Source organism: Parus major, chromosome 1 (genome assembly GCF_001522545.3).
Source record: "Parus major isolate Abel chromosome 1, Parus_major1.1, whole genome shotgun sequence".
Taxonomy (NCBI): domain Eukaryota; kingdom Metazoa; phylum Chordata; class Aves; order Passeriformes; family Paridae; genus Parus; species Parus major.
The window spans coordinates 106,656,173-106,678,932 of NC_031768.1; positions in this window are offsets into that span (position 1 = coordinate 106,656,173).

Genomic DNA, 22,760 nt, shown 5'->3' on the forward strand with positions numbered 1-22,760 from the left:
AAGAAGAAAGAAGAAAGAAGAAAGAAGAAAGAAGAAAGAAGAAAGAAGAAAGACAGGAGACAACACCCTAAATCCTCCATCTTGTCTCCTGTTCTCTAAACTAACTTTTTCACACAGTGACTTAAGAAAACTTTCTAATCTATACACTTACACTTTTAGCTTTTTCTATCTAACTTTAACATTTGTTTTCATGTATCACCATGAAAACATGCTCATGAATTTCATATTATATGAAATTCAGTATTTTTATGGATGTTAGAACTAAGTATCAGAAACAAGAGCATGCACTCTGTATCTCAGACTCCAGCACTGCACAGGGCTTAATTTGCTTGAATCTTCTTTGCTCCTGGTTTTCTATCTACCTTTCTTAGCTGCAACACAACCTAATGCTACCAGAAATGTGCTGAGCTAGATAGAGAGCAAACACTAGGTTTTAGCAATATATATTCCATTCCAGATATTAAATAGATAACAACCTAATTCAGTAATAATTCAGGAGAAATAAAGAAACAAAACTAGGACAAGGGTATAAACTATATTGTACGCATGTGCTGCAGTTAGTGGTGAAACCAAACAGACCTAACAGTAGGTTAAGTGGTTTTAGTAATGCTCATCATTATTGTATCAGTCAATAGATTTATAAAATACAAATAAATTAAAAAATTGGTGTCATGCTAAAATATCAAATAGGTCAGTATCAATACAATAGTATCATGCACATTTTTCATTGCAAGATCTAGCGATAAAAAAGGACTTGAGGGCCAGTTTCAGTCTGGACATATAGGAAAATGAGGTTCAGTGTTTCATTTTCTGCAGCCATGGAGATTGATCCATATTACTCCAGTACCCAACAAAATAAGGCCTGAGAAAACAGTGGATTTCACTGAAGGCTGAATTGCCTTTCTAATTAGGCTACTTACTAAAGCTTTAGTGCCACAGAATGACAACTGTTTGTCTACACAGGCTTAAACAGTAATGTTTTCAGTCAGTGCAATTATTTCCCTTCCTTTGCTGTAATCCCTCCTAAACTGTGCTTCAAAGTTTGAGAGGCATCTTACCCCCTACAGTAAAAGGAAGCTAAGTCTGAAGTTCAATTTATTATTGTCTACCATAGATATCCTCAGCTTGCAGTAAATTAATGAAAAGGATATGTTCAGCTTGGTTAGCCCAGTGTAATGCAGTTATATTCTACTTCCTGTAGCCACTAATTCATTAAATGTCACTGCTGGCTACATCCCTCAAGATGTAGCTCTGGTATACAATAAGTTCCCAAGAAAATCTTTGAACACAACCTTTTAGTTATGAATATCGGGGCTGGGATGGATTTCTTTTTAATGTTTTTGGTTTGTTTTTTGGTTTTTCTTTTGATTCACATGAATTGTGAGACATATGCAAGCAAACAATACAATCTGGAATTCATATAGTTAAAATTTTGTTTAGAAATCAATGGTGCTAGCATTGTGGAAAAGACAGAGAAATATTATTTCACTTTCTTCTTGGCTATGTAATTACAAGTGAATAATAATTTGAGCTATTTTTAACCTGGTACAACAAGTATTGAATATCTCCTATAATGATGAACTCTAATGATCATATAGAATTGGAGAGGTATCGATAGGCTCAGAAAACTGTTTGGGCAAAAGAAAACACTCCTAATGAGTAAAGTCAAGAATTATTGCTTGTGAAATTGAAATTCTATCCATCTAATCAAATAATTCCAAATCTGGTAATTATAGATGAATGGAAAAAAACAAGGAAGCAAACAAACCCAAACAAACCCCCCCTAAATATAGATTACTATTAGATAAAGGGTCTCAATAATGATAGAGAGATAAAACTGCTATACAGACAATTCCCAGTACCTAGCCATTCCCTACTGTCATGGTACACCCTTCTACTCTTCCTTTGTCGTGAGGTTATTGGCTAAACTCTGGACAGCAAGCCCTTCAGAGGAAAAGATCTCTTGAAGGCAGGGGTTTCTTTCTCCTCTTTGGAGGATAACTTCATCTTCCTCATTTTGGGGTCCAAAATGAGGTATTTTTATGTCTTTTTATCTTATCACACTTTACACTTTGCTTTTCTTCCTTGCTCTGCAATTCCACTTTGCAGTTAAATGTACGGAGTTAAATGTATGGAGTATTTTACATATAATTGATGCTTATTCTAAAAATCTGCACTGTCCAGCTCACATGCCTTTTTTTTTCTTTACTTATCAGCAAATAGTCACAGGTGAGTTGTTTTCTGAGGTCTCCAGGGTCACCATGTGTCACTTTTCTTACCATGTTACACCCACATTCCTCCACTCTACACCAGCTCCCAACTTTCAAGCCTCTCTTGCTATACCATGCCCAAACTCTGTATTGCTTCATTAGATGAAGATAGATGTTGTTTTGTTTTTTTTCTATGCAGAAAAATCTTCAATTGTTACTATCATTTACACAAAAACAAAGAAATCTTTAAGTAGATGAAGACAAGTCCAGATAAAGCCCAAAGAGAATCAGTCCAGAGGCATTGTCCTGGTTTCAGCTAGGGTTGGTAACAAGGCTGTACGATCCAAGTCAGCATTTCAGTTTTTAGGATATGGATGCAGAAAATTTTAGTGAGCTTTGTAAGTTAAAAAATTAATGGTGACAAGCTGGACAGCTGCTAAACCAGGCAATAACATCATTTAACTTATCCTGGTAGTATTAGAAGGTTTAAAGGAGGTGCCAGCCACCCTTCCACTCCAGAAGAAGAGGTAACCACACACCAATATACACATCTGACTGCACATGAAAACAGTTATCTTTAATTTCAACTATGAAACAAACCCACAGACACTATTAAACACTGGAATTGCTGGTGTGGTTTCAGATAGATGTGGTTCAAGTGAGTATCTTCAGGAAATGGTTTGATATTTGACTCACCAAGATCAATGTGTTATGCAATTACCAAGAACATGTTTACACAGTGCAATACTTTGAACATCTTTTCCTAGAATTCACAGCAAAACCAATTTTGTAATGAAATACAGTACTTAATAAAGGCTGGAATTCTGCTTTGTGAAAGCTTTCTTATATAAACATTCATAATACCTCCTAGGATGGAGATGCTACTAAAGCAGAAAGAAAAAAAAAAAAATACTTCAAGCAAGCCATACCTTTTCTTTTAAAGTAAAATGCCAATAACCTATCATGACTGTGATGGTATGACTCAATTTAATACTGACACATATAGATCCCACAAACCACAGAAACATTTGGGCTCTTATTTTTAATGGCCTTTTAAAGACACAAGCAATAAAAGCAAACAATAAAACATCTTTATTGCTTTGCTGTTCTTGGCAAAGGGAGGACTAGAAATGTTTTGGTTGATGGCTGTGATGGGTCTGGCTGGGATGGAGTTAACTTTCCTCAAGGAAGCCCATATAGTGCCTTGTGCTGCATTTGTGGCTAAAATGGTGTTTATAAAGTGCCAAAGTTCCTGCTGTTGATGAGCAGTGCTTGCACATTCTCTCAGGCCAGAAGGCTGAAAGGAAGGATGAGAAAAAGGTTGGGAAGGGACACAGCTGGAACAGCTGGCTTCAACTGGCCAGGGATAATCCACACCATACAACATCAGGCTCAGCAGTAAAAGATACAGGAAAGCAGTGGAGGGGGGGAAGGATTTCATTAGTAAACCAATTATCTTCCAAAGCATCTATTCATACTGAGGCCCTGACTCCCAGTGGCTGCACATTGCCTGCTAATGGGAATAAGAGAATAAATCTCCTCATCTTGCTTTGCTTCTGTGTAAGACCTTTGCTTTATTCATTAAACTGCCCTCATCTCAACCCTCAAGCCTGCCCATCTTATTTTCTTCCCCTGTGCTGTCAGGGAGAGTGAGACCTGCAGGGTGGGAAGGCCAGGAAAGGCAGACACACTACAACACCTCTATTTAAAAGCAGTGCAGTATTGCCACTGCTTTCATGCGCCACAGAATAAAGAATAATCTCATTGCAGACTCTTTGATATGGATTCTCCAAATAGTCAGCCTGAATAGAAACTGTTTATTTATAAAACCATAGTATAGAAACACCATATTGATAGAAAGAGAGGCAGGAACTGTTATTTTAGAGCTTCTTGAGCAGAGCTGAAAATGAAGATATGAATAATTTTATTAAAATACCAGAAAACAAAACCAAAAACGTATCTGGGTCAAATCCTGAAGTCAATTGCAAAGCTCCTGATTACTTCAGGTTGAAAAAATTACTCTCTACAAGAAATGAATCAGAAATGAAGGCAGAAAAAATCTAGAAGTTACCCAGATAATAGAAACTTTTCCAAATAATTATATATATTTTCTCTCATCCTCAATTAATCTGGGACCTGTTACAGACCATCCAAAATAAGAAAAATGGATGTGATTTTACTGCAGCCCAGGAGCACACCAATCCATTCAAAGATCAAAGAAATGCATGTTTCTTTAAGTTTGTCCAATGTTAATTATAAATGAGCACTAGAATGCATAGTTGAATGCATAGCATTCATTTGAAAAAAATGAAGTTTTTGTTCTTAAATGATCCAGGTGTTTTCAGCAAGCTCAGAAAAATAACTCACTTTTCTAACACATCTGACAAATGTCAAAGTTCTTGAACATTCCTGAAATAGGCTCTAGCAAAAACAGCAAGATGGTATGGAGATTAATAGATGGTGAACTAATATTACCTTCTTTTCTTCTTGTAAGTCATGTTCCAATTGCTTTGACAATAATTTAGCACCCTTTCCATTTTGCAGATGGGAAACTGAGTCAGAGGGAAGTCATTCAGCCACCATCTGCTAAACCAAGAGAACACAGAATGTAACAGGAGTAAGGATGAAAAAAAAAAGAAAAATTAAAAAAATTTTTAAATTTTTTTAAATTTTTGGATATCAAACTAAATCTTTCACTTGCATACCCATAGTGTGGGGATCTAACACAGATCTAACTGCTGGTGCTTTCTTTTTAGGTAAATGTCCCTTTATCTTTTGGGGATTCTTATTTTTCTTGGGTGGAGGAAGTGAGACAAAGCTTAGGGAGAGCTTCATGTCGTTTTTAGTTCTCTGGTCTTATTTTATGAATTGAAAGATAATCACTCAGGTACATTTTCGAACTGCAAGGGTGTATATATATATATACACGTGTAAATATGTATATACATGTGTATATATGTATATACATATGTATATGATAAAAAGAGAAAAATCCCAACGATTTTCCCCACATTCTAGTGAAGGCTACAACCTACTTGCCACTTGTGATGTCTTACTCAGTCTGAATAAATAAAAGTTTACTGCTCAAACTCAATATATTTGACTTTAAGTAGGCTTCTCCTCCCACGTCTCAGGAAATACCCTTAGCTTAGGCAAAAATCTCAAGACACAGAATCTTTCTGGTGGATTGTCCTTTGTTGGACTTCAGCATAACAGGTTCCTCTTGATTTGTGAATGGCAAGGTTTGGAGCTCACAACTCACTGCAGCTACATGAAGAGAGAAAAATAAAAAGAGTAATTACACCACTCACACATTCCCTTTGCAGAACACAATTCTGGAACTAGAGCATGGAAATGATGATACTTCTAAAAAAAAAAAAAATCAATTCAGTAAAAAACCCCTCAATTATCTTATGGAGTTACCCCTTATAAAATTTCTGGTGAACTGCAGAGGCATACAGCAAGAATGAGATGGGAAAAACTGCATCTATTGAGTCTAATTTTCTACATCCTTGCATTTTTATAGTAATTTATATCTCTGAATACAAAGGGACAAAATATTTTCAAAACATAATTCTTTATTCAGCTACAAATCTAGTAGCAATGATATTTTTTACATACTTTACAGTGATACACATGAACATATATGGTGTATTGTTATACTAAACAGTATGGAAGAGATTTAAAATGTGAATGTTGTTTCATGAAAAGTTCCAAAGGTTCAAAGGTTATAATGTTTTACTTCTGTTTTACTTGACCTCTGGTATGTAGTTAAAAATGATCTGGAATTTCAGATTCCCCTTTCATATACCTTTGCTGAATACAAACATAACCTTTAATATATTTAAAATATTAAATTTAAAAGTATATGTTTTAAATTTAAATAAAACTATAAATTTAAATAAATTTTAATAAAGTTATAAATTTAAATAAATTTAAATTTAATATAGGTTTTAAACAAACAAAACAGAGAGTTTAGGTTCATAGATTGAAAAGGAACTAAAGAATGGGCTACGAGTGTGGCAGAATAAATGATGTCTCTGATTCTCTTCTAGCTCTTTTTTTTTTATTATTTTTAATTTGTTTTCTTAACTGATCACTTATTCCCTTTTTAATTAAAAAATAAAGGTCCATAAAGGAAACATCCTTTCCCCCAGCAAGTATTTTGACATTAATACAAAGTTTGCAGGAAAAAAACACTTACATAGAGTGGCTTTGACTGTAGGAGTACAGATTACCTGACAGAAAGAAGGACAATACTATTTTTTTCAAGATTAAAAAAAAGTAAAAATAAATGCAGTTAATAAAAGCACAAGGAAACAATCAGTCTCGTAGAACACTCAATGTTTTAGAACAGTGAGATAGCTGTGATCAGAACAAAGTTAAAGAGAAGGAAATGAAAGAAAGCAATTTGCTTATTTTTTAAAAAATGGGATACAGTGCAAGTGGTTATGAAGATGATGTATTTTAAAATCAAACTAGGATTCTACATAAATTTTCCCACATATTTTAACCTATTTAATAAATTTTCCACTTTTTAACATATTTCATTGTTTTCAGCTTAAAAATTTTCTTCACTGCTAGGACTGAACTAGAGAATAATGATTTTTAGCATAGACTGGCCCTAATAAGAATTAGACTGAGACCAAAATGCTAATATTGCCTTTTTTCCATGGGCACCAAGAGATAGGAATAGGAGTCATATTTGAAGAATTATATTTAAGTGTACTTAAATAATTCTGCTGAGCTTTGCCTGCAAGAACACCCATATATTTTCAAGATAATTTGTCTACGATATTCTTCAGTTACAATTAAAACAAGATAAATTTTATAAGTTAATAATGTTCAAGCTTCAAAAGCAGACAGAATATAAAAACAAACCCTAAAAAATGCTGACATGTTTTAAAATACCTTGAAATATCTTCACATATCCATGTTTATTTCAGAATACCTTTATAATTCTATTGGACTGTTTGCAGAACACAGTGTCTTCATTTCCCCAAGAATGTGCTCTGATTCCCAGATCAGTCACATCTAAATTTACTTTAATTGACATATTTTCCTTCCCTGAAATTTTTTTTATCATTGTTTGATGTTATAATAGATTTTAAAGTTATCTGTGCAAGAGAATCATGAAAATTCAGTAGTACTTTTATTATTGAGGCCTGAACCCTGTACAATTCTACAGCAAACAACAATTTCTAATTTTACACTGCTGGGGTTTCCTTCTTTACCATTTAATTAGATCTAAGTATTTCCATTATAAAATATATATTTAGTACAAAGATAAAAAAAAATATTTTCCAGTAGAAAAAAATGACTGAAATAATTAAAGGTATTTAATGTCCTAACTGGGATATTATTAGACAAATTTGAAGACATTAATGAAGAAAAATTTCAAAAATAACTGTCATGCCCACCACATATGTGGTGATAAAACGAGAGAAACCATTTTTAAACTGAAAGAGGATAAATTGAGATTAGATATTAGGATGAAATTCCTTACCATGAGGGTGGTGAGGCCCTGGCACAGGTTACCCAGAGAAGCTGTGGATGCCCCATCTCTGGCAGTGTTCAAAGCCACTTGGATGGGACTCTGAGCAGCATGGGGTTTGGTGGAAGGTGTCCCTGCCCACAGCAGGGAAAATGGAAATGGGTGGTCTTTAATGTCCCTTCCAACCCAGACCATTCCATATCTATGACCTATATTTAAAGCTGTAAAATTCATATTTTGTAATGGAGAAATTCTGTGCCCCACCATGTCAGCCCTGCTCCATCCATGAAGCCTTGTTTTCCACAAGAAAGGGCCTGGTCCTCTCACCTGCACTGCACAAGGCATAATAGGGCCACTAAATGAGATCCAGATGAAATCTTGCACCTTTTCCCCCTTCAGTGATCTTGGTGTGACTCCACAAAAGTTATTGTAAAGCATCACAGAGAACAGAAAGTATCTAGAATAAGGTACTGGGTGAAGTATTTCACCGTGGTGCTTATCCATCAACAGCATCCCTGTTTCTCAGAGCTCCAAAATATCTGTTAACTTCTATAAAAATACAAAACAGCTTAGTCTTCCTAATGAATAAGGATCATTTAAGCACATACTTCAATGTGTGGCTAAATTTAACAGCAGATCAATTACTAAGATCACATTCCTGTGAATAAAATTACAAGTATATGGCCTGGGATAAGTTTGTTGTTCTATGAAGAAATGTTTCTGACGAGACTGTAGGTCTTTTGGGCAATATAAGCTAAATTTTCTTTTGTTAATTAGTAAATTAAAGAAAATTTAAAATATATAGTTTTTTAAAAAAGAAATTATTAATTAATTTTTGAAAAGGATTTTGTCATTTTTGTGATGACCATTTGTGTCCTCACCATGAAGTAAACAAGCATGAGTGCTGTTCTGTGCTAGGTGCACTGAGAACTTGGAACTCATAAATATTTATTGGGCAGATGAATCATAGGTAACTACTTTATGGTCAGCAATATCAAACTGAAGACTGAGACTAGGTCCTTCTCTAACACATCTTTATTAACACTTTTTTTTTTTTTACAATCAGATTATTCTAAAAAAAGATTAAAATTAATTTAATTTCATCTAGTACATAATTTTACCACACATATATATATTACCTTAGAAAATACCAACAAATACAAATCCCAACCAACTTCCTTTTTCAAGTATGAAATGTTAAAAAGCTCTATCACTCCTATCCTTTTTTACCTTTTTTTTTTAACTTCATAGAAGACTTGTCAGACACATTGGAGTCTTTTACATCTCTGGCACACTGAAAAAAAGTATTTTTTAGCTATTTGTATATAATTTTTCTGCAAGATTATCACTATTTATGCATTTCATAAAGTTTGTCACATCCATTTACCCGAGCTGCTGCCTCTGACAGATCTAATGAATGGCACATTTTGTAGCATGTTGACTGGTAAAATATTTAAAAAACAAGGACAAGATTGACTGAGGTCAGTAAAAATAAATAGCTTATCTCTGTGCTTATATCTCCTTTTCCTTCATATATTTTTCTTGTCAAAGACATCAGCAATGCTTCATTTTCAGAGTCACCGTTTAGAAAGGCTGAGGATTTAAATGTCACCCTTCATTATTGTTTGATGTGATAAAGGTTTCATGCCACAGACTTCCTGAGTAAGGATAACTGTTTATCTAATTCTTCTAGGAAAAGTATTATTTTTGCTTCATAAACCAGTTCTTTATCAGAAGTCTTTTGTTCTTTGTCACATATACTATTAAATAGATCTTACGAGACTTAAAGTTCATCTACAGAAGTATTTTATGTGTTTTCTGAAATGTCCTTTACGTGTTTCACATTTGAATTCTGCCAGGTAAGGCCTTGATAATTTTTCCCAATAGGAGAGAGGGTGGTTAGGTGACACAGTGAATTAGCTTTAAGACATTCAGAACATATGCTCCCATGGTCTTCATGCCTAAAGGAGTAGTAAATCATGACACCATCTATACCTCCTAGCCCAAAAAAAACCCCAACAAAACAAAAAAACAACAACAGAAAAAACACCCCAAAAACCCCCAAATCAAACAAAAAATAAAAGTCTTTTTCTCCAACTCAACATGTGATCATAAAGAGCCCTGCTCTACTCAGAATCCTGCTGGGCCAGGCAATAAAACATGGCCAAATCAGTCAACAGTTCTGTTGTAGGACTTGTAGGACTTGTAGGAATACAAAAGCTTGTAGGACATCCAGCCTGTGTCTATCCAGCTGGGAGGAGTGATGTTCTTCTCAGCTCAGCCCACAGCTGCTGGGGACACCCATTGTCTAGAGGGATCTGTGCAGGGCTCATACCTCCATTCCAGAGGGGCAAGAGAGGTTCTTAATACAAATGCCTCATTTAAGCACTGATAATTGAGTGGAATAAATGGAGGCTTAGTCCTAATAAAATGTTTCTTCCATAATACCAGTCCCAAAACCAGCGAGACACAGGAATGTTTAAAAAGGTAAAGCACATGTCCTGTGCATGATAATTATTCCTGCCAGGACTTCTGGCCATCCTTGAAGTAAGGAATGTGGTTTATAATGAAACTGTATTAATTGCATGAACAGAAGCCTGCCAAGGCACATGCCATTTTAATGGCTTTATATTTTTTAATCTAATTTTCAGTATTCTTGGTACTCTCCGTCATCTACAGTATTCCTTTAGTCCAAGATGTGCATTCTCACCCACTACCCCAGAGTTTCAGCTCCAAGGTATTTTGGGTTATACAGGCAGGTGGAAAAAAACTTTTCTACTTGAGATTATGACTGCAGCTGAGGCAGGATTCCACAATGGGAAGTTGTGGAAACTGTGTAATTTTCTACCTCTTTGTTCCCTGCAAATATGAATACTTCATATACAAACACTCCTAAGTGTCTGCAATTAAAGAAAGGTAAATTGTGTTTGATTCCATTATAGGTAAAGACATTTACCTTTCACTAAAATTATGGTTTCAAAATTGTGATGGTTTGCTTTCCTTTTTGTTACAAGTATGCCTTTGAATCCTATGGAAGACTAGAGAAAGATTTCATCAGGGATCCTTCCAAGCTCTCTCTCTTGTTTATGTCAGTTTTTTTAAGCAGCATTATTAGTGTTGGAAATCTTTCCTTGTCTGCATTTCTATTCTGTGAACTTTTCATAATTAGGTATGTATAATTAAGATTTCAATTAGTGTTTTGTTTTTTTTTTAATTCCCCATGTCTCAGTAAAAATGACAGATAAATGCCTTGAGACTGTTATGCCTTAATTGTTCCCCAAGAGTTAGATTACTGAGTTAGGACCTGATTCATACACATTTTATGCACCATTTCTTTGACTTTCTTTTTCTTTTTTTATTTAACATTTTGCTCAGAAACTTAATCATACTGAGAAAAGTGCCAATACTCCTTATTTACGTAAATCCCTTGAGAATAGTTGCCATGTCCTCCCTCTGCACCTCATTATGCACTACATGTATTCCAAAGAAGAGGAAGAATCAGCTGCAATAGTCCAACTAACCAAATATTTACAGCTCTTTGTTGTTATTTCAGCCTTTCAGATAAAGCATGCCATGGGTTTCAGCAGTATATACCTAGAAAAGTCACTCTGAATACACATCAGTGTAAATAAAACCAGATTTTGAATACTAAGAGACAGCCATCAAAAGAATGATCAAGAAAATGGGAGCACACACAGCAGTCTGTTTTTCAGACTTTATAAATATTTCATCATAAGACTTAGTCACTACTATGCAGGGGCGAACTGCTAAAAGAATATTAAAATAATTTGCTTAAGAGTCAGACATGGATTTATATTGCTCCTTTTTTCCATGGCAATCAAACAGCAATGGGAAGAAGAGTTTCTGTCACTGCCAGCAGAGGTAATGCAGCTCCCAGCAAAAATGTTGGAGTTGGAAAGGATCATGGTGCACCCTTGCTCCAAGTGGAATGAATCACTTCCACATATATACATACATATATATATACATATATATATATATGCTGTATATGACAGTTTTATTAGTGCAGCACAGTTGGAAAAAAACAGTCATGACATACTTACTGTAAAGAATTTTTTCATTTAGCATAAAGCCAGCAAATTTACTTCCTTTGCCTTTTCTGATAACTTGCTTGCCACTTCAGTGTCCCAAAAACCCTAGAGTCTGTCTGTCTTAGGGACACTGAGCATGGCAGGAAACAGAATTACTTTCTGTATTCTTCTGCTTTGGAGACCCATTCTAGTTACACAATGTCTCTTTTCCTGCTCTGATCAGAAACAAAAAACCCCAACAAAATACCACCTTCTGGAGAATTCATTTTTTTTTGCCCTTTATATTTTTTCTTTGTCAAAAGTATCAGGTGAAGATATTGGTGACAGTTTTGTTACTCCCAAGAGCGAAGCTGTGAAAGGATTCTGTGTCCTGACAACAAATTCTCAGTGAAATCCATTCATTATACTTGGCTATTGGAATACAGTTAGGTCAAACAAACTTTTTTTTAAAAAAAGTACTGGTTAGTTGCAATAAAAAATAGAAGTGAAGTAGAATTTAATACTTATGTTTTGGGTGGGCCATGTGTAAAAAGACATCTAATAAAGAAGAAAATAATCTTTTAGTTGCCCAGTATTACATGGCCAAAATAAATAGATAAAGTAGACAGAAAATGTAACTTACTTTTTTTTTTTTTCCCCATTAGAAAAGGGAAAATTTGCTTCTTCCCCTATGTCAGTGTTTTCCAAATTCTTTTCCTTTTCCCTTCCCTCACACAATGTAAGGATAGCTCAAAAGAGACTGTAGATCAAAATGCTTGGGATAAGAAAAACCCCAGTAAGTCATTGTAAGAGGTTACAAATGTCCAAGGAAGTACTTAGATGCAAATAAAATAATAATAATTGTAAAAAAAATCATCTCAAATCACCTGTTTTTCATATCTGTGCTATATAATACTCCACAGGTTTCTGTTACAAACACATGTGGACTTTTTTGAGGGTCATGCTACTTCAATATTCTTTCACAGTTCTTCCAGAGGCTTTAAAGAGGTTGAATCCTTACAATTCACTCATCTGAGAACCTCTTCAGAAGATTTCAGTTGAACTCGTGCTGAACTAAAGCTGCAGAGGAACAAATCATCTATTCTTTTTCTAAAGAAACTGAAAATTGCTCTTTGCTTGGCCTTTCAGATGCAATTTAATGAGTTTTTTTGTTTGTTTGCAATAACTGGAAAATGCATGTTCAAAATTAAATGCTTTGGATGTATTTTTGCCTGTGAACACACATACTGGATACTTAAAATTATCATGTATTCATTGCCTCCCACCATTGCAGTTGAAGCTTTTTATTCCTGAGCAAAAGAGGGAAAATTAATAATCCCTGAGGATGCATACAAGTGTTTATAACTATAACAGTTACTAATAAATCTGTAATAATTAACCTATGTCTTTAAAGCAAGTAATTACATCGTTTTTCCCAGCCCCCCCAAGCTGTACATTCATACACAGCTCTTGATGAGTTTAAGCTACTCATACCAAAACAATAACTCATAGAAGTCACCAACACTCCTTATGCAGAGATTAATTTGTAAAATTAAAGAGAATACATTGTAAAAAATGTGACAGGCTTCCTGTGTTCCTCCACAAAGAAAAATCTGAAGTAAGCCCTAAAGGCAAGGAGGTTGTTCTCAATTGTCTCAAGACATTGTAATTCTCCTAGAACTTATATAGTCAAGACCCTATGCCTTCTCTTCCTCATTTTTTTTCCACTTTTACATTTGACTTATTGAAGAATAAGGGGGAAAAATAAAAAATTAAACACTGTGTACCCTAACATCCCTTTTCTTACTAACAGACCTTCTACAGCCCACAATTTATTTGACTGCAAACAAAAGTCAATGTTTTCTGTCATTGATTTCATTTCAGGAAGGACAGTCTGTTGCCATGTTATTTGGCAAGTGTGTGTACACATTCTCTGGAGTAAAAATACATTCTTCTTGGAACATATCAGTATTCATGTTCACCTTACATTTTTATAAAAAAAACTCATTATTTGTATCCTGGACAGCATCTTCAACTGAAACAGAAGATTATTTCAATAGTTTACAATTCATTCAGAACAACATAAAGCTGGAAAGATGCTTTTCTAGAGGCTGACTGCTCAGCAGATGGATTTTTGCAGTAAGATTTTCCAAAGATACTTCAAAATGCCCTGCTTAGAAGGGAATGTCAGGAACACAGATATTTCAGAAGTTAAAATCATTGGTACTGTAGTATTGTCCAAGTCACCTCAAAGTGGAAGTGATGACTTTTTAAAAAAATCTGGATTTCTCATGATCCTCTTCTGGTAATTATATATTTAATGTATTTTATATTGACAACATCTTTTTCAGTGAGAAGGTGAAGGGGGTAGGGTACACATTAGGCAAATTATAACAATTACAATAGTATAATTACAAGTCAACAGTTTTAAAGTGAAGTAATAAATAAATGTCTTCTACCAGTACATTTTAAACACAGTTAAAATCTGTTTTTTTAAAAAAAAAGTTGAGTTTTAGGCATTTTTTAGTTATTTCCCTGTTTTCTCATTTTATGTTTACAAACTGAGTCCATTCCTTATCTAAATAATGAGGTCTAGTAAATATTAAAAACAAAAAACCCAAACAAAACCAAGCAAAACTAAACAAAGTACAACAATAAAAACCCTACAAAACAAAACAAACCCCAAAAAAACAACTGAAAACAGCAACTTTTTTTTTTTCCTCCCTTAGTACCATGTAATCTTTAGTGACTACCAAAATTTTTCTCTTTTCAAATAGTTTTCCATGATTGTGGGGTTCACAAGACAGGTAAAATATTCATATAAATCTTGATTGCTAGAGTGTGCTAATGCACTTTGCAATTGTCTCTGTCAAACATCAGTCAGTGATAAAAGCAGGACCGGTAACTTTAGATTTTGGGCAAGAGCAATGTGACTGCCCTTCACTCCAGACAAGGCTGGTGCAATAGTGGCAGGATCTGTAAAAGATCCCAGACTCTGGAATTTTCCTAAATGCCATCAGTTTACAGCTAAAGAAAACTAGTCCATGAAGCTCTACTTAAGATTCTCAACCTCGATAAGGAATAAAACCTTTGGTTTGGTTGGAAAACACCAGTTTATTGAAATAGTCTGCTCAGAAGGAAAAAAGTCACCCTCAAAAGTCTTTTCATTCACAACAATTTTCAAGATGAATTGTAAATGTTTATTATAAAAAAAAAGTATTTTTTTTCCTTATTGCAGGATCTTAAGAGTAGCTACTCCAAGCTTTAATGAAATATGCATGCTGTAATTATTTCAAGTGATTTATTTAGGAACTGAAACATTTTGCTTGACAAATATTTAGTAATATCGGACTAAAAGAAAAATGTTGAAGTCAAGCTTCCACAGAAATGGTTTTTAAAAAAATTTCCATTGGCTCATACTCCCTTGTCCTCCTTACAATAGAGTGCTATAACACAGTTCCCATCACACTACTCATCGAAACTCCACTTATTACAGTAAGTGCCTGGCTGATTATTTCGTGCTAGCAGCACATTGCACTCGCTGTTCTTGAACTGGCACTGGCAGTTCACCGTCAGGTTAGCAATGAAGGGAGACCTAAATTGTCTGATATGTGTTCATACACACAGAAATTGCTTCTGCCCTCAGTTTGAGTGTCTCAGTAAACTCTGGAGCCTGCTCGGCTTAAATGAGGAGAAAACTGTTAAATTATTCTTAAGAATGATGTGCAGCTGCTCGGTTTGGAAATCAGCTCCTTTCCCTGCAGGGCCTGCAAAGCCCAGCTGTGTCAGCCTGGGCACAGCTAACAACTCCTCCGCTCCCACAGAGGAAAAACAGCACTCACCAGGGCTGGGAGGATGGGGATACTGCTAATTACCTTGTATTTTAAAGACATCTCCTGGTTCTCATCTCCAGTGTGCTGTATCTTCATTTAAAGTGGGGTAAATCACCCTGTGTGGCACTGAAGGAGATCACGAGGGCAACCGAAACACAGGATGGATATTTTTCATAGTATCTTTGTAAGAAAAGAAAAAGACAAAATGTCTACCCCTTAAAAAAGTCCCCAACAAAACAAAACACAAACCAAACAAACAAAAAAAAATCCTAACAAAGCCACACAAGACAAACTCAGCTGCATAACTCACTACAGCTTGAATATCCTCTGTAAAATTTCCAGTACCTTTTTCTCTGTGATAAAGAGCAACTGATCTATGGCTTGAGAGAAAACTGACTCTGAATACTAGTCAGATTGGAATTTTTTCACATAACAATACCAGACTTCAATTTGTGAGTCATTCTCTGGGTGGCAATTCAATATTAAGTGTGTTTGTAAAGAATCTTTAAATATCTCTTTCTGCAGATAAATTTTCTAGCGTTTCCTAATCCCCTATTAAGTAAAGGGAGCCAAGATAAAAAATGCAGGATATTGTCAATGCTTGTGATGAAAGGAAGTGGGCAGAAGCAGGAAAAAAACTCTCAGCAAGGTGATGAGGCTCAGATAATTTATTTTTGCCACTGGACTTAAGCAAAACAAAGTTTTTTTCTCTGTGAAAGTACGGAAGGAGCAAGTACCAGTAACATTTCATTTTTTCTGAATACACAAAGCAATAAGATGCCATTATGAATAGGTGATGGGCAAGTTCATGTATTTGCCTAACATTAACTGAGAAGTATTTGGTCAACTGTTTTACTGCTGTTCTTTCAGAATCATGATCCATTCTCCCCTTAGTCTTCATTAATTATGTTTTGTTTATTCTTTCCCTAACTTAAAATAAGCTGTTCACTTCAAAGCATCGCTTTCTCAGTGTTATATTTTTTTTGGCTACAGTATATGTGTGTTTACATCATGAACTCAGAAGAGATGAGGCATAATTTCTCAAGGTGTAATTCATATATAGACATTCTCTTCCTCCTTCTGTAGATTTCAAGAATTTTACCCTGTGTCCAAAGGAAACGACCTTTGTGCTAGACAGTGGAAGAAATATGGGAAGAAATGTGGTTATTCCCTCAGTGCATTGATGGTCACTGCCTCTATCATATAACAGCAAATGACTCCCATTTCAGCTTCATTCCCAAAAAATCATATCCTTTTGTCTCCTACTGATTCAAAACATCAGTAGTTCTCAACAGAAGTTTAAATGCCTGTGTAGGTCAGGCTTGCATCAACTCTGAACTACAAGATAAGAAATCAGCAAGTTACAAGCAGTTACAGTATTATAAACATTTCTGCAGGCAAGTCACTGGCACACGTTTCTCAAAGATTATAATAGGCAGATACATTCATTATTAAGATGTCAAAATAAAATATATCATTCCAACTTGCAAACATGGGAAAGTTATTAATAATATGCATTGTAGTGAAAAATTTAAAATTATTGTCTTTTTTGTACAAATGTAACATTAGGATTAACGAGCACAGCTATTTATTCATTCTGTTATTTGTTTCTTTGGCAAACACAAACTTTGAAAAACTCTCTTGAATGTACCAGGTGCCTTGGACACAGCATATTCGAATGTGAAAACAGCAGAGGTTGAAACCCATGCTGAACTATTTCCACTTTTTATGTGAGACTCATCTTTTAAAGCCATTCTCTGACAGTACAAAAACACAGGAACTGTGACTGAAGTTACCCTATCTGTGCATCTCTTTTAACTTCTACAAAGCATGGCAGGTGTAGCCACAAAGGCAATGGATCTGGATGCTGGGGAAAAAACACTGTGAACAAAAATCCACTTCCCTGGTACTAGGGCTGTGTGCAGTTTAAGAGTCTTCCACACAGATCAACATTACACCACATCACTCATCAAGCCAGGATGAAGAATAACTCCTGAAAACATTGCTGGATGCTAGAAACTAGGAGAAAGATAACTGGGGATAGAAAAAGTCATGCAAATTGAGAGGAATCAATTTGTGAGCCAGGCCACTGAAACAAAGATCAGGGGTCTAGAAATAAGGTTTTGAGATGAGGAGATAATTCCTAACAATGAGTTATACTAGAAACACAGCTTCTTTTCAGCTTCAAAGCCAAGATAGGTGACATGTGTACTGCATGCAATTATCCTTAGAAGACAGCACAGAAAGCAAATGAAGTGAGGAAAGGTAGAGAAAAGAAAAGTACATGAAAACAGACAATTCAACTGAGAAATTTTACTTTTTTTTTTTAACGAGACTTGTAATAAATGTTATCAGAATAAGTTAAGACAGCTGCTGTCTCCCATGGTTCCAATGGTTTTCAGTTCACAACTGCACATTCTTTTGGAGCACAGGTTTTATTCAGCCAGGTTGCTTTTATCAAGGAAGGTGTTTCAGTCAATATTATGAATGATATATAGACATCAGACTGGATGATGTATCTGTGCCTGAAGATCTGACACTAGCTGTTTTGAGGGTTTATGGAGGGCATAAAAAGATGGTTCATTTGGGGCTTTTATGTTTAGCTGACTTAAATTTTGGGGTTTGTTTATTAGTGGGAGTTTTTGTCTGTGTCTGTTTTAGGTGTTTTGCTGGGGGCTTTTTTGATAGCTGCCAAATACAGTTTGCAGCCTTGCAGGGTTATTAATCAATTAAATTCCATAGTATGTCAAATAAACAGGGAAATGTTTTCCTACAGTAGCTGTCATGTCCTTCCATCACAACCAAAACCACATTTAGTAAATGAAGTGTTTTTCTTTTATAACTTGATTCTTTTGAACTAAAAATAAAGCAGTTCATTTTTCACTGAAAACCCCAGAACAACAGAATTACCTACTTCAAGTAAGAAACAAGTGATCTGGCTTTTTACTCAGAAGAACCTGTTCAGCTAGAGCTGAATCCTATACTGGAAACTTTTTACCCAGAAGAACCTGTTCAGCTAGAGCTGAATCCTATACTGGAAACTTTTTACCCAGAAGAACCTGTTCAGCTAGAGCTGAATCCTATACTGGAAACTTTTTACAGCTGAAATGATGTTTTCATACCACACCAGCAATGTGTCCTGCTGTATCTCCCATATGCTGGCATCACTGCAGTTCTCCAAGCCAAACCATCCCATGTTTTGCACAGGAGGTCACACAAATCTTAGCACAGTTTTACTGTGACAGTTCAGGCCACTCCACTTGTGCTATCTTCTCAATGGCTGCTTCCACAAACTGCACCATCAGCCTGAGCTGAACCTTTTTCACAGTACAGAACAAAGTGCTCATTGTTTGGTGTCAGAAAGTGTTGAGTCATTTGCTTGGACAAAATCAAGTAGGTCAGACTTGATCAGACTGTGGAACAGAATCAAAACCATGCCCAAAATGTTGGTCACAAATCTTAGTCTATGACAGAGCTCAGAGGCAGCTCAGCTCAAACACCAGGACAAACGCCTGGCTGATCTTTGAGGGTGCTGCATTATCAGCAGGCAGTATTGCCTTTCAGATTTCCTAGGACATGTAAGGATTCCTAGGCAAAAGACAGCCTTTAGGAAGAGTTTGGAAATGTCCACAGGAGTTACCTTCCATAAACAAGATGAGAAGACAATGCCTTTTCTTGTTTAGAAGGGAATGACAAGCCTGTGTTGTATCCCAGGGGCTGCTACTGGAGCTCAATTGTTTATTAATCCACTTCATCATAAGGACTCTGCATACAGACCTGGAACTTTAACATGCTCACTATAAAGGGCTATAAACTTCCTCAGAAATACATCTATTTCCTGTACAAGAGCATGATGTCCTTCTAAATCAAATAGGAGACATCCTGGAAGAGGTTTCTCTCCTCGTAATATGTTTACAAAGAAAGGCCTTTGTGTTGCTTGGTTTTGTTTCCTTTTGAAATGATTTTATTTTCCATCTTGAAAAACCTTTAAATGTCTGCAAAGGGAAACTACAGATAAAATGATCTACTGCAGATCACAAAGTTAGATTGATATATATATACATATTTCTGTACTGATCCTTGTGGAACAGCTTGCTTGTTGTTAAAAAAAAATTCAAAGGATAAATGCCATTAGCTCTAGGAATTCTTTACAGTACCAATATATGAATATTTTTTCTATTTATGGTGCTGGGCACTTTCATATTTAGAAATATATCTAAATTTTTGAATATGTAATTAATATAAAAAAAATCCAGAAATTTCTTGTCATAACTATCTTGTGTCTTATCATAGGAATTGTCCAGCTTTACCAGATTTTTTTCATCTCTTTTACCAGATATTGCAATGTTTCATTGCACATTTTTTTAATAAAGTCTATTGAATTTAAAGAAAAATATCTTAGGAATACAACTGCTTGTAATAGTAAGAGTATTCCTGGGGGGAGTAAAAGAATTGTCAACATTTTGGAAATATAGAATAATCTAAATAATTTAAAGTTGCTTATGATAAAATTAATAGTGTAAAGGACATTCTACTTGAATTAGAATTACCTCTTTTTCAGAAGGGGAATGAATTAAAGAAATAAAGCCTCTAAGTTCCTATTAGAGCTGTAACTCCTGGATAAGTGCCACATCTGCCTTGTGTGGCTTAATTTACTGATGATTTTATTTTTTTTTCTAAGGAAAACATAGTATTTATTCTTATAATATGACATGTCACAATATTACAATGATTATCCAGTTGCTTTATGTATGGTCATAATACCATCTGCTTTGCAGCTAGCCTTCTTTTGCATGTGTACCATCTGGAACATCTATCTGTATTCTAATTATTGTACAGATGAGATTTTTGTTTTTACAGAAACACCATATTGGCTGTATCCTTCATCGATTTCTTAATTTAAAAAAATACAATGCAAAATAATGTAGAACAGAAGCAAAAACTTGGCATCTTAAATTAGTTCTAGCTGTCTGATTTTCCTCTGTGTTTCTCCTAAGGAATGAAACTAAACCAGAAACCTTAATGTATTTACTACTACTTTGCTATTTATTTTAGGAGAAACAGGATCTGGGTTTATAGACAAGATGAGACAGGCCTTTTAGCTTCAAGTAGCTTGGTGGCTGTACATATACATCAAATTTCCCCACATTTAACTTAATTCAGTTCTCCAGTGTTTCATGCAAGTATAAAAACAGAAGCTGAAAATGCTCCTAAGACCCTTCTCAATCATTTACATACATTTGCCTCACACAGACCATCAGCTCTTACTTTGTTTATTCATGGCAAAAATGTCATTAGGTTCAGAGTCCATAACAAATTTCTTATGTCCCAGAGTTCCTGCAGGAGGGAGATTTGGCAATATCTTGCAGGGAGGGGCAGAAAGTGACTCAGCAACAACAAAGGTAGCACAGTGTGGCAGTGACCCATCCTATGCTTTTTAAAATAACTTTAGCTTTTTCTAACTTTTCTCTTTCTTTCCCTCTGCCTCACTTACTATTAAATAAAAATATATCAATATTTTTGCATCAACATTTAATCTCATTTGGTTTTTATCTTGTTTTTTGGGGGAATGTTTTGAACCTTCAAAGTTCTTTCCATTTTATTCACAGAGACTTAGTTTTCTTTTCCCTCCTGTGTTTAAACTGCTTTGTAATACCCCTACCAACAGGTCAGCAGTGTCTGCACTATTGGCCAGGAATGTTCCAGGGCATGTCTCACAAACCTGGTATCCAGCTAGGACCTCACCTTGGCACCACTCCAGCTGGGGACCAGTGTTTGGCACCAGGACTGTGGCAGAAAGGGGAGAAACAGAGAGATGGAGTGGGATTCTTGCTGGATCTCAAAGAGATAAATGGCATGATAAAATACCAGCTTTAACAAGGCAGAATAAAAAGAACATGGATTTAACTTTACATGCTGGGAACCCTCCTTTTATGAAGTATTGGGCACACCCTGGGTGGATTTTTTTAATTGCACGATGAATAGATTCTGTCTGTGGAGAGCCTCCTTCCTCCTCCCATACTGTGCCTTTGATTCGGTGTAACAAGCAAAACTACTGCTCTAGACTTCAGATTTTCCTTCCAAAAGTTATCCCACCTGTTAAGGCAGAGAAGCAACTACTACTTATTTCATTTATTTCCAAAATGGGGATGCCTCTGGTACGTCAGGTCTGTGAGATGTACTCTACACCATCCCTTAATAATTACATAATACCAGGGGAACAGCACAAAAACATTGAAATTCCCAATGCTTAGCATAAATATAGGAAAACTTGGAAGATTTGTGCAAAGGGCCATATGAAAAAAGCATATAAGTATGGTCATTTTGCATAGAATACCTATTTTCATTCATATTTTATTGTAGTGAGAGTACTTTGATGATACAGATAAATGAAATACTAGAGAACTCTGTCTGGCAAGCAAAGATTTTTTTGCTTCTAAAAATTATGTCCCTGGAACAATTTCAAATATCACATAAAACACCCATCTCAAAATAGGAAATAGTCCAACATTACAGCAATTTTCTGGTCCAAAAACAGCTAGGCTTCAAATTAGGACATTAAATTTCAGGTGAAGACTGGAAAATTTATTTCCAACTGTACCCTGCTCTTCTTTTCCTTTTTTTTTTCTTTTTTTTTTTTTTTTTTTTTTTTTTTAAGTCATTACAAAAGAATAGTCAACTTTCTATGCTGGAAAAAATTAAAATGAGGCTGTGATAAATTATAAATCTTTCATTCCAGTCTCAGCTCTACTTTAAGTAACTTTGAGAAGACTAGAAGACTCATTTGTAATAATTAATAACTTTCCCTTTAGGATGAAAGGTGGGGCTCATAATTAATCACTGATACGAAAAACACAAAAATGTTAAACTCACATAATAATAGGTCTGGGGTGTACTATACCTGACTTCCACATTCAATATTTATTTTACTTCCCCAAAGCTTTGATGTATTTTGTAAGACAGAGGCTTTCTAGCTGCCATTACAACAAATGCAATAGGTACATCACTGCTTTTTACATTTGTGTTTCTTCAGGTGCCTAAACCTCTCAGAGGCCAGGCACTGCTGACCTGCCCACAGACCTTTGCAAGGATATTTCTGACAGCTCCACTGTAAGAACAGGGAGCCAAGCCTTCACTTGGACAAGTGAAACATTCTTTCTGAGGGTATGAATGCATAAGATAAAGGTGGTTT